Source organism: Callithrix jacchus, chromosome 17 (assembly GCF_049354715.1).
Source record: "Callithrix jacchus isolate 240 chromosome 17, calJac240_pri, whole genome shotgun sequence".
Classification (NCBI taxonomy): Eukaryota; Metazoa; Chordata; class Mammalia; order Primates; family Cebidae; genus Callithrix; species Callithrix jacchus.
The window spans coordinates 67,683,205-67,696,606 of NC_133518.1; the positions used below are offsets into that span (position 1 = coordinate 67,683,205).

The 13,402-nt window shown below is 35.6% G+C and overlaps 1 protein-coding gene across 39 annotated transcripts in view; it reads left to right on the forward strand.

The window, feature by feature from the left end:
• Nucleotides 1-13,402, forward strand: part of RBMS3 (RNA binding motif single stranded interacting protein 3) — a 1,216,467-nt gene that overhangs the window by 619,622 nt on the left and 583,443 nt on the right. The gene's annotated exons all lie outside the window — the stretch shown is intronic.

Below are 13,402 nucleotides of genomic sequence, written 5' to 3' on the forward strand. Positions count from 1 at the left end.
TTAAAAATAGCTGTGAGGATATTTACTTTGTAAATGTTCTGACCTCTAAAATATTGAAAGAGGAAAACAAAACAGACAATATTTATTTGCCTTTGTCCTAGATTTAAGATCGGGAGTACATATCAACACAACAGAAAGTGGCAGATAAACTGAATACAAATACATAACTATCTGATTATTTGACAAAGTAGTAGGTAGATTAGGGCGGGAGTACCATGTTGCTATTGACTGCTTGGATTTGGAAAAAGGCAAGACAGAACCTTGAAAGAGAAATATATATTTTTTAATTTTTTCAAAAAATGTTAAGTATGCCGGAGCTCAGACATACAAATATATGTTAGATTTTGGTCTATAGAATATTAAGATTGGGAATCAGAAGATAAATAACTCAACTTTTTCTTTCATCATTTAAAAATTGTAAACTATATTTTGAAAAGAAGGTCTTTGAAAATGTGAAAGATTGTAGGTGTTATGATAGAAGGTTTGGATGAAGTAAAAAGAAATCTTGTTTAAAAAATCTAAACTATATTTTAAAACACAAAGTCTCCAAAAATGTGAAACATTGTAGGCTTTATGATAGAAGGTTCAGATGAAGTCAAAAGAAAGCTAGCTATTGTCCTTGATTCATATTTGAAACTCATTTTTTTGAAAGGTAACTATTAGGGAAAGCTTCTTTCTTACTGCTCTTTTCCACTGGTAGTGCCTGTGGACACAAAGATGTCTCGCCCCAAGGAATTAAGATTCACTAAGTCTGGGGTACAGCCCAAAAATATGCATTTAAACAGCATGGTTAGTATTGTTGACCTTTTGTGAAGCTCTTCTCTCAAGTCTTTTTTTTTTTTTGAGACAGAGTCTCGCTCTGTCACCCAGGCTGGAGTGCAGTGGTGCAATGTCAGCTCGCAGCCTCTGCCTCCCAGGTTCAAGAGAGTCTCCACAGTAGCATGATGTAGGCTCACTGCAACCATCGCCTCCCGGGTTCAAGTGAGTCTCTTGCCTCAGCCTCCTGAGTAGCTGGAATTATAGGCACATGCCACCATACCCAGCTAATTTTTATATTTTTAGTAGAGGCAGGTTTCACCATGTTGGTGAGGCTGGTCTCGAACTCCTGACCTCATGATCCACCCACCTCTGCTTCCCAAAGTGTTGGAATTGCAGGAATGAGCCACTGTGCCTGGCCACTCTCTCGAGTCTTGAAGACCACCAACTATTTCTACTGTATAAAGTTTCACTAATTGATGAGAGTAGTTGAGATGGAATTTTGAGTGTTAAAACCTGCTCAACCACTGTATAATCTTGAGGCAGACCACTTCCTCCCACTAAACCTCGGTTTCCTCTTTCTTAAAAGACTGGGTTGATTTTTATTATTTCTGTGTTTACTGTAGTATCAGTAGCATGCTGGAGCTGTCTCTGACTAACACACTTGAGCCAATTGTTAAATATTCAAAAATTTTATGAGCAGTCTGTTACAGAGTTGGTAGCGTGAAATTGGCCCTTGTGGGAGTATTTATAACACAGGAATCAGCACATCCTGCAAATCAGAGCTTTTTAAAATTTTATTTTATTGAAGAGCTGCTTTATGAGCACACCACTGATGTAGCATCATACTATGAATTGCTGTGTCAATATCCAATTCTGCATAGAATTGCCAGAATTTTGCAAATGGAAATGATCACTTAAACGCCTATGTTGCCATTTTTAACTCAGAGAGGTTATGGTAATACAGAAACATTGTTATTGAAGGAATAAGTTGTGTTAATGTTTCTTATGTGCAGGCGATAAATGTAAAGAATATTACGTGAACAGAGGATAATAGGTACTTGTTCATATTATGTGTCAGCTGATAAGATCTGACCCATTCATTGTTATTGTAAAAATGTTTGTGGGTCGTCTCATTACTGCGGTAATCTAGTATTGGGGTTTATTGCTTAGATTCTTTTTCCTAGAGAATCTTAAAGAACTGATGTGACTGGGCAACATAATGTAGTGGAAATAACAGTGCTCCAGAAGATCAGTCTTTCAATCTTGGCTGTACTATCAACTGAGTCTGTGGCCTTAGAGTCATGACTTGATACCTCTTAACTTTGGTTTCCCACATATACAAAATAATGGATTTGAACTCAACAATCCTTTATGCTTTTTTTTAATTTTTAAATGTTGATATTTGATTGAGGATCTCATTATTTAGCTGCAAAACTTACTCAAGATCACCTTCTATATCTTCTTCCAATCCTCTTGTGCAATGGTGGCAGAGTCACTGTCAGCATTAATTCAGCTTCGTGGCTATGACCTGGTGGCTGAAAAATCCTTTGGTAGGAGACCAGTGAGGGTCGTTTGTAAAGCCATGTTCTCTCTCTTATAGTGTTGGCATCTCACAGTGCTTGTTACCATTTGACATTAACAGTCTTCTAAAGATTAAAATCACTTTGCATTCCTGTAACTCATCTCACACTTTAAAATAATTTTACCCACAAAACAGATAATTTTAGTAGATTTAAATGAACTTTCCGTCAAGATTCATTTTCCATTTTTTTTCTGTGAAATTATAAGTACTTTTAGAGTTAATATTCCTTATAGGAAATGCAATATTTGCTAATATCCTTTGTAATAGAAAACAGAGATACACAAAATAGCTATTGCCTTTTTTTAAAAAAAAGGCATAGACATATTCAGTTTTCTGGTATTAGTATATAATATCCATATTAATGCTAATGAACAGTAAGAAAATAGTATTAAAGAAAAAGAAATTGCATTATTTCTCAATATATAATCTGAGAGCAAATTCTTATTAAGGAATTCTATTCTTATTCATCATCAAAACTTCTATGTTCAGATCACAAGTAAAATCAAAGAAAAGAAGATAAGACTGAAGATTAATAGATATAAAGAATGATTTTACTCTGGAAAAATCTTTCTAGTTATATCTATGTTTTGGATGAATACATTATATTGTGTGTAGTGTAGAAAATAGTGTAGATAAAAACCTTGTAATGTCTTTTCCTTGAGAAACCTTACAGAACTTTATTTTGTTCTCAATCAAGAAATATTTACAGAGTAGCTCCTACATGCCTGTGCTAAGGATTCAATGGTGAATAAATGTAGACAAAGGAGAAATATTATATTCCACTAGGGAAAATGGACATACATATATGATCTGATATGAAATTGCAGCTGTAAGTGCAAAAAAGAGAGGAGCATACTAGCAGATTTTATAAGACAAGATGAGACGGAGTTAGAGTGACTAGCAAAGGAATCTCTGAGGAAGTGACAATTGAGCTAAGATGAGAAGGATACATAGATTTACCTAATTGAGGAAAAAAGCAGAAGAGCATGCCAGGTAGAGGAAACATCATGTGTTGAACCAAGGGCTGGAGGGGCCATGCCAAGGACAAAGGATTGAGAAAAAGCCAACGTGACTACAGCAGAGAGGAGGAGGTGGAGTGTGGAGCAGAATGAGCTAGAAAACATGGAAGGACAAGATGATTCCTTTGGAGATGATGTCAGAAGCTTAATTTCTCTTAAGAGCAATGGAGGAAACCATTGAATTGTCACAAACAGGAAGGTAGCATAGCTGTATTTTTCTTTCAGATAGGTAACCCCAGCTGTAGAGAGAGGGGATCCTCTGATATCAAGGAACAATTAGAGTAGGAATAGTTGAAAAGTAAGCTGAAAAGAAGAGTTCTTTTTGTTCAGGAAAGAGGGTGAGAGAAGTAATAATTGTGGTAGAAAAAATTATGTGTGGTGAAGGATTTTGTCATATGCATTCATTTTTCAATTAAAAAACAGGGACATGGGAACAATTAACCAAATTAACTTCAAAAGAAACAGCGAAGTAGCACAAAATAGAACCCAAATGAGTTGATTTTTAGTTAATTCCTTTTTCTTACCCAGTCATGAACGGGTCACCAATATACTATTAAACAATTAAACGGCTGTAATATTAAAAGCACTAAAGGCAATATAATAAAAACTGGGAATCTAACTCATTATACAAATATATTCATGGATGGATTATCTGTTGAAGACTATTGATGGAACCCTTGGATCATATGCCCTTTATGCTTATCTTGGGAGGACCAGATGGAAGTTGGAGAAGATAGATTTGGTTTAGTAAAGTGAGAGAGTGCATTGCAACTTTTTTTGAGCTAAATATAATTTTTGTAGTGTAATGATTTTTCTTTATATATTTAGTTATATTTTCTCCTTCCTAGAAATTGGTAACTCATTTTATGATTCTGAATATGCCCTTGAAACACATTTAAATTGCTTCTAAAAATAAAATCAAATATGTATTATAATGGGTAGCATTTAAAATGGCAAAAAATCATTATTGTATTTATATTTTCCACATCTACAACATATTTTATCTAACCATTTTGTGTCTTATACTTTGGAATTAATACAGTGATCTCAGGAAGCCCCAGCCAGTTGCCCTCACTTTCCTGTGATTAACTACTCTGGAATTAATTAAAATATTGTGAAGGAAGGAACTGAGTGAATTGTTTTTCTTTTATAAAGTAAACATTCTAAGGCCACTTGAAACAGAATGAAGGAAAGTAGAAGGAAGCTCTTGGGTAGGGACATGCGTATTTCCAGTCTTTACCACAAGAGCAGGAAAGTCAACTTCCCTGCTCCTCATTTTTCTCTGTAAATGTTTTCTTTGCTCAAGTTATGACACCCTAGCATTTCCCCCTCTAAAATGAAACTCTGAATGTCACTTTAACATTTAACAAGAGAGGAGAAACACCCACAATGAAGAGCCAGAGGAACAAAATAGAAGTGTTTGTGCTCAAGAGCTGAAAGGTCTGCCCAAGCTAATCTCCCGGACTTTTACACAACCCTGTTGGATGTCTCATTATGGTGCGTGCTGAACGCTGAATAGTAAGAGCCAGACTCAAGTGCCATCCAGGCTCCAAGTGCAGAGTCCATTATACACCGTGTCAGACAGTTTTGACAAATGCACCGACACAATCAAACCTTTTATCAATTTAAAAGTAACCTTGTCACAGTAATCTGTCAGACTGTTCAGATACAACTAAAGGAAAACAAGTCATCATGCACTCCAGGGTAACCAAGTAAATAAGAAAAATGTGACTGGAAATTTTTAGAGTTCTTTCTTACTGTGTCATTGAAGATTTAAAAGTTTCCTCTAATAAGACCCTGGGAAATTTATTAGTAGCTTTCTTCTGCAAGTCAGACTCAAATTACGCAGCTGCTTTAGAGATGTCGTAAATCTATGTGGTGGCAGGTGTGCACAGGACGTGAATACTAGAATCTTTAAACTCTGCCTTTGTGTATTTTAAATGAGAGAGTGCTTTAAAGACCCAAAACACCATATTGGAATTCCTTAATTCAGCAGAGATCTGACAATGGGCTACATATATTAATTCAGATTTGGGCAAAATTTTGTTTGCCAATCATCTGCTGTAATTCAGACATGGTATTTGATTAATATTAAATAATTTTCATTAATAATAGGTTGTTATATTTATATATTATACTAACAACAGTTATTATATATTACATACTTATACTCTATTTTTTAAATTATTTAGTGCTCAGAACTACCCTATGAAGTGGGAATAATACTTTCTTGAAACTGACATGCAAAACGGTTAAGAAACTTGTCCAGATGTATGTAGTCACCACAGTCACAAGGATTCAAAATTTGGATATGACTTCAAAGCCATTATTTATAATGACTGAAACATTCATATATTGAGAATAAGGGTGGTATAAATCATAGGTTCTCAATTTGTGAGAATCCCTTAGGGAGCTTTAAGAAATAGATTTGGAGCTCACTCTCCAAGTGTTCTGATTTAACCAGCAGGGAATCAACCTGGACTTTGGGATTTTTTTAAAGCCTGCTCAGATAATTCTGGGATGTAGCAAAGTTCAAGAATTCTTGGAGTTAATGATGCCCACCCAAATGGGAAAATATAGTTTAATTCTCTGTTTCAGCTTTCTTACTGTGACTTTCTCATAGGCTCTAGCAGTTTCCTAGGACCTACCAATTTGCTTTCAATTAACCAGAAGTACTAAAAATGGATATTATTATGAAAATTTGGGGATGAATTTTATCTGATAACAAACTGACATTTTAGATTAGGCACATGGATAATAAAGTCCTGGAATACACCTCTACAGGTGTTTTCAAGGATGTCCTTGGAAAGATCTTACCTTCCTGCTTTATATAATTTCCAAAAGTCAAACATTTACTCAACATTCTGCTTTTTAATAATGTTTGCATTTAATTGATGATTAAGCAAGAAACTGTTCCTATCTTGACTCATGTTATTAAATTTCTGTATATACTTACATTTTTCTTGCTGACTATAGTGAACATATATTCAGTGAGTCTTTAAAAATAATTTACATCTCTTAGTGTTTTAGGGGCATCCTAGAAATTATTGTCCCACTGATTCATTGATCACTCATTTATAATTGTTTTTATTACTTTGAATGAAGAATCCTCTGCTGAATGTTGACGTATCTTATGACCAATTTAAAAATATACTTAAGTTCCTGATAGCTGATGTTTTTCCGTATTTGTCTTAGGAACAGAGAAAATAAAAATAAAAATAAAAAATCATTGAGAGCTACAGTTGACTTGGTTTGTCATATTGGTGGTAGCCCCAAAAAGATGAGTATGTAACAGGGTGTAATCAACTCTTTCTGGTTGTGCAAGTAAAGATCTGGAAATCAGAGAGGTGGAATTCCAGGCAGATCTCATGCTGAGTGCCTGAAAATTGGAGGGACTAAAGTTTCAAGGGCAGGACTCTGGCAAGTTCAGATGGCATCCTGGTTTTCAATTTGTCCAATGATTTTTTAATTGATAAATACAGCTGACTCATTTTAGTCTTTATTTTAATTAACCCCTCTGTTACTGGACCATGTTGATCCCTCCTTTATTCTCCTATGGATGATAAATTCTTTTTATGTGGGTTTCCTCTTACCTTTTGAAGATTGTTATCCCTAGCTTTTCTTCTTGAATATTCTGCCTCTTGAATATTTTCACGTTTTCTGGAGGTTGGACCCCTCTTTTCATTCTTTAAATTATCTGCTTGCTCTCTACTACACAAACAACTTCAGCTATTCTAATAACTATTAATTTTATATTGCCCATTCGTCAACTATTTGTTTAGTTCTAGATCCGTATCTCCTTATTCTGTAGACAATTCCAGTTTCATAGCCCAAGAGCTATCAAATTCATTGTCCAAAGTGGGTTTTTTTTCCTGGACTTATCCCTTCTTTAAGGGATCCCACTATTCTCTATGTGAACAGTGGTCCAAATAAAAAATCCTGGGTTAACTCTTTGTCCCAATCTAGAATCAATTTCCAAGGCTTCAACTGTTTGGCATTTATGATACCCAATATCTCTTCTGCTTCACTACTGACATAGTGTTTTTATTCATTTATTCAAACATACATATTGATTGTCATCTGTGTACCAAGCAATACAGATATCTAAAGGACTGGTAAGTTTTTCCATAGAGTTTTCATTCTAATGGATAAAAATGATATATGAATAAATAATTAAAGAAAACATTAGAAGACATAAATGTCATGAAAAATAGGTTGTAACTAATGACCAGGAGGTTACTCTAGACTATGCGTCCCTTTTAATGTGAGACCTCATTTGCAGGAAGGAGTCAGGCAGATAGGGCATAGGTCAGAAATAAGGGCATTACAGACATATATAAGAATTGGGCCAAAGCCTAAAGAAAGAAATGAGTTAGAAATGAGCTTGTTGTATACAAGGAACATAAGGAAGGTCAGGTTTTCTTCTTCAAGGAATAGATTTTAGGGGAGTATGAGGGAAGAAGCAATAAGATGAGCAAGGAGGCTTTTGTGGAAGTCCAGGAAGGAGGTGGTAATGGCTTGGAATAAGATCACAATGGTAGAGGAGGTTAAATTGGTTGAATTTATAATGTATTTTGGAGATAGTTTGATAGTATTTAGTCATGAATTGTATATGACAAAAGGGTTAAGAAACAGAGAAATTAGGAATAATTCCTTAAGTCTAGCTTGAACATCCTGAGTGAATATAGAGCCATTTCAGAAAATGAGGAGGATTTTGGAAGGGGCAATTTTGGCTGCGGAGAAAACAAGTGCTTTTCTTAGTCTTGTTATTTTTGAGATTGTATTAGACAGCTAACATGAGCTGCACATTGGCCATTTGATATATGATTCTAGTTTTCAAAGTAAAAAAATAAAGAATATAAGATGGAAGTCATAAGCATTATAAATGGCTTTTAAATTGATACTGATGAGATATAACTGTGGTATCTAATAAGTACAACAGACCGTTCTAAGTATTTTGCATGTGAGTACTTTATACTACATGTGTTAATTCATTTAGATGTCATGCCAAATTCCATTTCATAGGTGAAAAAACAATGACAAAAGGAAGTTAACTGACTTGCCTAAGGTCACACAGCTGGTAATTTGCAATTCCAGGCTACAAATTAAGAAGTTTTGTTTAAGAGCCCCATCTCTTAATCATGATCCACACACAGGGAATGTGTATAACAAAAAAAAAAAGAAAATGTCTACACAACATGAATTTTGAGGTTCTAAGAAGATGAGAAACCAAGAAAGGAGCTAATAAAAGAACAGTCAGTATGCTGAAGGACAACTGGAAGTGCGGGAGTGTGCTTACACAGCAGAAGCTGAGAGAAGAAAGTATTTGAAGAAGATAGAATGTGAAATATGTTGAATACCTGTTGAGAAGTCCAGAAATATACTAAGAAGAAACATTTAGATTTGACAACATCAAGGTTATTGGAAACCTTGAGTGGGACAGTCTTTCTAGACACGTAAAAGCTGAAAGCCATTTGAAGCGGTCCTTTCATCATTCAACATTCTTTCAAGTGGAATGCATACCTTCGTTAATGCCCCACCTACACCACAGTACTCATTTTTCCTAACATTCTTCCCCTGATCTTCTGCTTTACTCTGTCATCTCCATCTATCTCTGTCTCTACCACTATCTCAATTTCTATCTTGTTTCATCTCTGTAACTTTCTCTCTTTTCCTGTTTTTTTCCTTCCCTTCCCTCTCCCTAGCAATCTCTACTGCATTCTTAACTGTAAACTTTTGAGGACAATACATTTATTCAATTCAATTTTGTACCTCTAGTTCCTAGCACACTTCCAGGTATTTAAGTGGTAACTGATAAATATTTAGACAGAATAAAGCCCAAATTAGTCAGTAATATAAGGATGATTTTATTGGACTTACATCATAAATCTTGTTTGAGTTTATATTGGGAAATACAGGAAACAGCATTTTAACTTAGACACTACATCCAATACTGTGCCACTGAGGTGAACGAAGGAAGGTTTTGAATATGAAGCTCTTTTATTATATAGATCCCAAGGAGAGTTTTGGAGGGAAGCCTCAGGATAACTTGAATCAAAGGAAACAAATAAGGATCGATACTCTGCTTACTCACTCAATATTGCTGCTGATACAAAAAAAAATGACCGTGTTTATTTTTGCCTGAGCCAACAGGTTTCAGCTGTCAAAGAGATCACAGTGTGGCATTGAACCTGCTAATTCTATGCCTAATGTAAAGTAATTTTGACTTGTTGTACGGTGTTTGCTGGATTTTGTTTTAGCTATGTAGTTTTCTCACATATTTCCGTTTGCAACCTTTGACTTTAAGGGGCACACAAAAAGAAACTGTTGGTGAAAAACACACAGAGCATATCTGTGCATTTGGCATAATAAAAAATGGAAGACTTTTATCTGAACATTGGCTTTAGTATGATATATACACACTGTTTAATTATATGATTGAGAATAGGTACGGTAAAAAATTATCCTTAAAAATAATAAATTTTTTATTTCTTATCGGTTGTCATATTCACTATATCTTTAACACGGTGGTATCTCTCGATGAACAAGCACTTTATTTTACACAGCAAATATGCCCACAGATTTTTTAAAATAGATTTTTAGTTTTAGTTTTTTTAAGCCAACATTATGGAGGAGTGAAATTAAATGCACTCGACGTAAGTTTAGGATTTGATGACTTTTGAAAATGCATGTATCAGCCGGGCGCGGTGGCTCATGCCTGTAATCCCAGCACTTTGGGAGGCCGAGACGGGTGGATCACAAGGTCAAGAGATCGAGACCATCCTGGTCAACATGGTGAAACCCCGTCTCTACTAAAAATACAAAAAATTAACTGGGCATGGTGGTACGTGCCTGTAATCCCAGCTACTCAGGAGGCTGAGGCAGGAGAATTGCCTGAGCCCAGGGGGCGGAGGTTGCGGTGAGCCAAGATCACGCCATTTGCACTCCAGCCTGGGTAACAAGAGCGAAACTCTGTCTCAAAAAAAAAAAAAAAAAAAAGAAAAAAAAGAAAATGTATGTATCTATGTAGCCACCATAACAATTGAGATATAAAACATTTGTATCATTCACAAAGTTTTGTTTAAATATAATCATATTCTAAGAAGTTCATAGTTTAAAATCCTACTTAAGAAAACAAAGAGGCAGCATAATACCATGCTATCATTATGGAATTCTGAGTCAGTTGTAGGTTCTAAATGACCACTTAATTACTCATTGTGAAATCTTAATCAACTTACTGAGACCTTCTGAGTTTAATAGTGCCCCATACATGTTAAGCCCTCAATAATTGTTCATTAGTGTTATTCACTTATGCAATCAAAAATATTTATTATAATTTATATTTTTATAAAAGCAGGAATAGTTAAATACAATTCACCTGTGATTTTAAGAGTTCTATATTCAGAAAAAGCATATATTTTGATTTTTATATTCTTGTCTGTATATTAACTGAGATTATACACACTTAGTAACCATAGATCCTTATATTACCTTGTAGTGCTATGTATCATCACCACTATGCGTAATATATTGCCATATTTTATTTATTTTTTATTGTACTTTAGGTTCTGGAGTACATGTGCAGGTCATGCAGGATTGTTGCATAGGTACATACGTGACAAGATGGTTTGCTGCCTCCATCCCCCTTCACCTATATCTGGCATTTCTCCCCATGTTATTTCTCTCCAACCTCCCCACCCGGCACTGTCCCTCCCCATCCCCTCCTCCAACAGACCCCAGTGTGTGATGCTCCCCTCCCTGTGTCCATGTGTTTTCATTGTTCAACTCTTGCCTGTGAGTGAGAATATGTGGGGTTTGATTTTCCGATCTAGGGTTAGTTTGCTGAGAATGATGGTTCCCAGACTCATCTATGTCCCTACAAAGGACACTAACTCATCATTTTTTATGACTGCATAGTATTTCTATGGTACATATGTGTCACATTTTCCTTGTCCAGTCTATCACTGGTGGGCATTTGGGTTGGTTCAGATCTTTGCTATTGTAAATAGTGCTGCAATGAACATAGCTGTGCATGTGTCTTTATAATAGAATGATTTATAATCCTTTGGGTATATACCCAGTAATGGCATTGCTGGGTCAAATGGTATTTCTATGTCTAGATCCTTGAGGAATCACCACACTGTCTTAATTTACACTCCCACCAATAGTGTAAAAGTGTTTCTATTTCTCCACATCCTCTCCAGCATCTGTTGTCTCTAGATTTTTTAATGACTGGTGTGAGGTGCTATCTCAATGTGGTTTTGATTTGCATTTCTCTAATGACCAGTGATGATGAGCATTTTTTCATGTTTATTGGCCTCATATATGTCTTCTTTTGAAAAGTGTCTGTTCATATCCTTTGCCCACTTTTGAATGGATTTGTTTGTTTTTTTCTTGTAAACCTTTTACTTCTTTGTAGATTCTGGATATCAGCCCTTTGTCAGATGGGTGAATTGCAAAATTTTTTTCCCATTCTTTTGGTTGCTGGTTCATTCTATTGATTGTTTCTTTTTCTGTGCAGAAGTTCTGGAGTTTAATTAGATCCCATTTGTCTATTTTGGCTTTTGTTGCCATTGCTTTTGGTGTTTTAGTCATGAAGTCCTTGCCAATGCCTATGTCCTGAATGGTTTTGCCAGGGTTTTCTTCTAGGGTTTTTATAGTGTCAGGTCTTATGTGTAAGTCTTTTATCCATCTGTAGTTAATTTTAGTGTAAAGTGTCAGAAAGGAGTCCAGTTTCTGCTTTCTGCACATGGCTAGCCAGTTTTCCCAACACCGTTTATTAAGCAGAGAATTCTTTCTCCATTGCTTGTTTTTGTCAGGTTTGTCAAAGATCAGATGTTTGTAGATGTGTGGCATTGCCTCCGAGGCCTCTGTTCTGTTCCATTGGTCTATATTTCTCTTTTGGTAACAGTACCATACTGTTTTGATTACTGTAGGCTTGTAGTATAGTTTGAAGTCCGGTAGCATGATGCCTCCAGGTTTGTTATTTTTGCTTAGGATTGTCTTGGCTATGCAGGCTCTCTTTTGGTTCCACATGAAGTTTAAGGTGTTTTTTTCCAGTTCTGTGAAGAAGGTCATTGGTAGCTTGATGGGGATAGCATTGAATCTATAAATTACTTTGGGCAGTATGACCATTTTTATGATATTGATTTTTTCGTAACCATGAGCGTGGAATGTTTTTTTTTTTTAAACTGTTTGTGTCCTCTATTTCCTTGAGCAGTGGTTTGTAGTTCTCCTTGAAGAGGTCCTTTACATCCTTTGTTAGTTGTATTCCTAGGTTTTTATTCTCTTTGTAGCGATTGTGAATGGAAGTTCACTCTTGATTTGGCTCTCTTTTAGTCTGTTATTGGTTTATAGGAATGCTTGTGATTTCTGCACATTGATTTTGTATCCTGAGACTTTGCTGAAGTTGCTTATCATCTTAAGGAGATTTTGGGCTGAGATGATGGGGTCTTCTAAATATACCATCATGTCATCTATAAAAAGACACAATTTGACTTCCTCCTTTCTTAGTTGAATATGCTTTATTTCTTTTCCTTGCCTGATCACTCTGGCTAGAACTTCCAATACTATATTGAATAGGCGTGGTGAGAGAGGGCATCCTTGTCTAGTGCCAGATTTCAAAGGGCATGCTTCTCGTTTTTGCCTGTTCAGTATATTGGCTGTGAGTTTGTCATAAATAACTTTTATTATTTTGAGATACGTTTCATTGATACCTGGTTTATTGAGAGTTTTTAGCATGAAGGGCTACTGAATTTTGTCTAAGGTTTCTCTGCATCCATTGAGATAATCATGTGGTTTTTGTCTTCAGTTCTGATTATGTAATAGATTACGTTTATAGACTTGCGTATGTTGAACCAGCCTCGCATCCCTGGGGTGAAGCCTATTTGATCATGAAGGATAAGCTTTCTGATGTGCTGTTGCAATTGGTTTGCCAGTATTTTATTGAAGATTTTTGCATCTATGTTCATAATGGAGATTGGCCTGAAGATTTCTTTTTTTGTTGGGTCTCTGCTGGGTTGTGGTATCAGGATGATGTTGA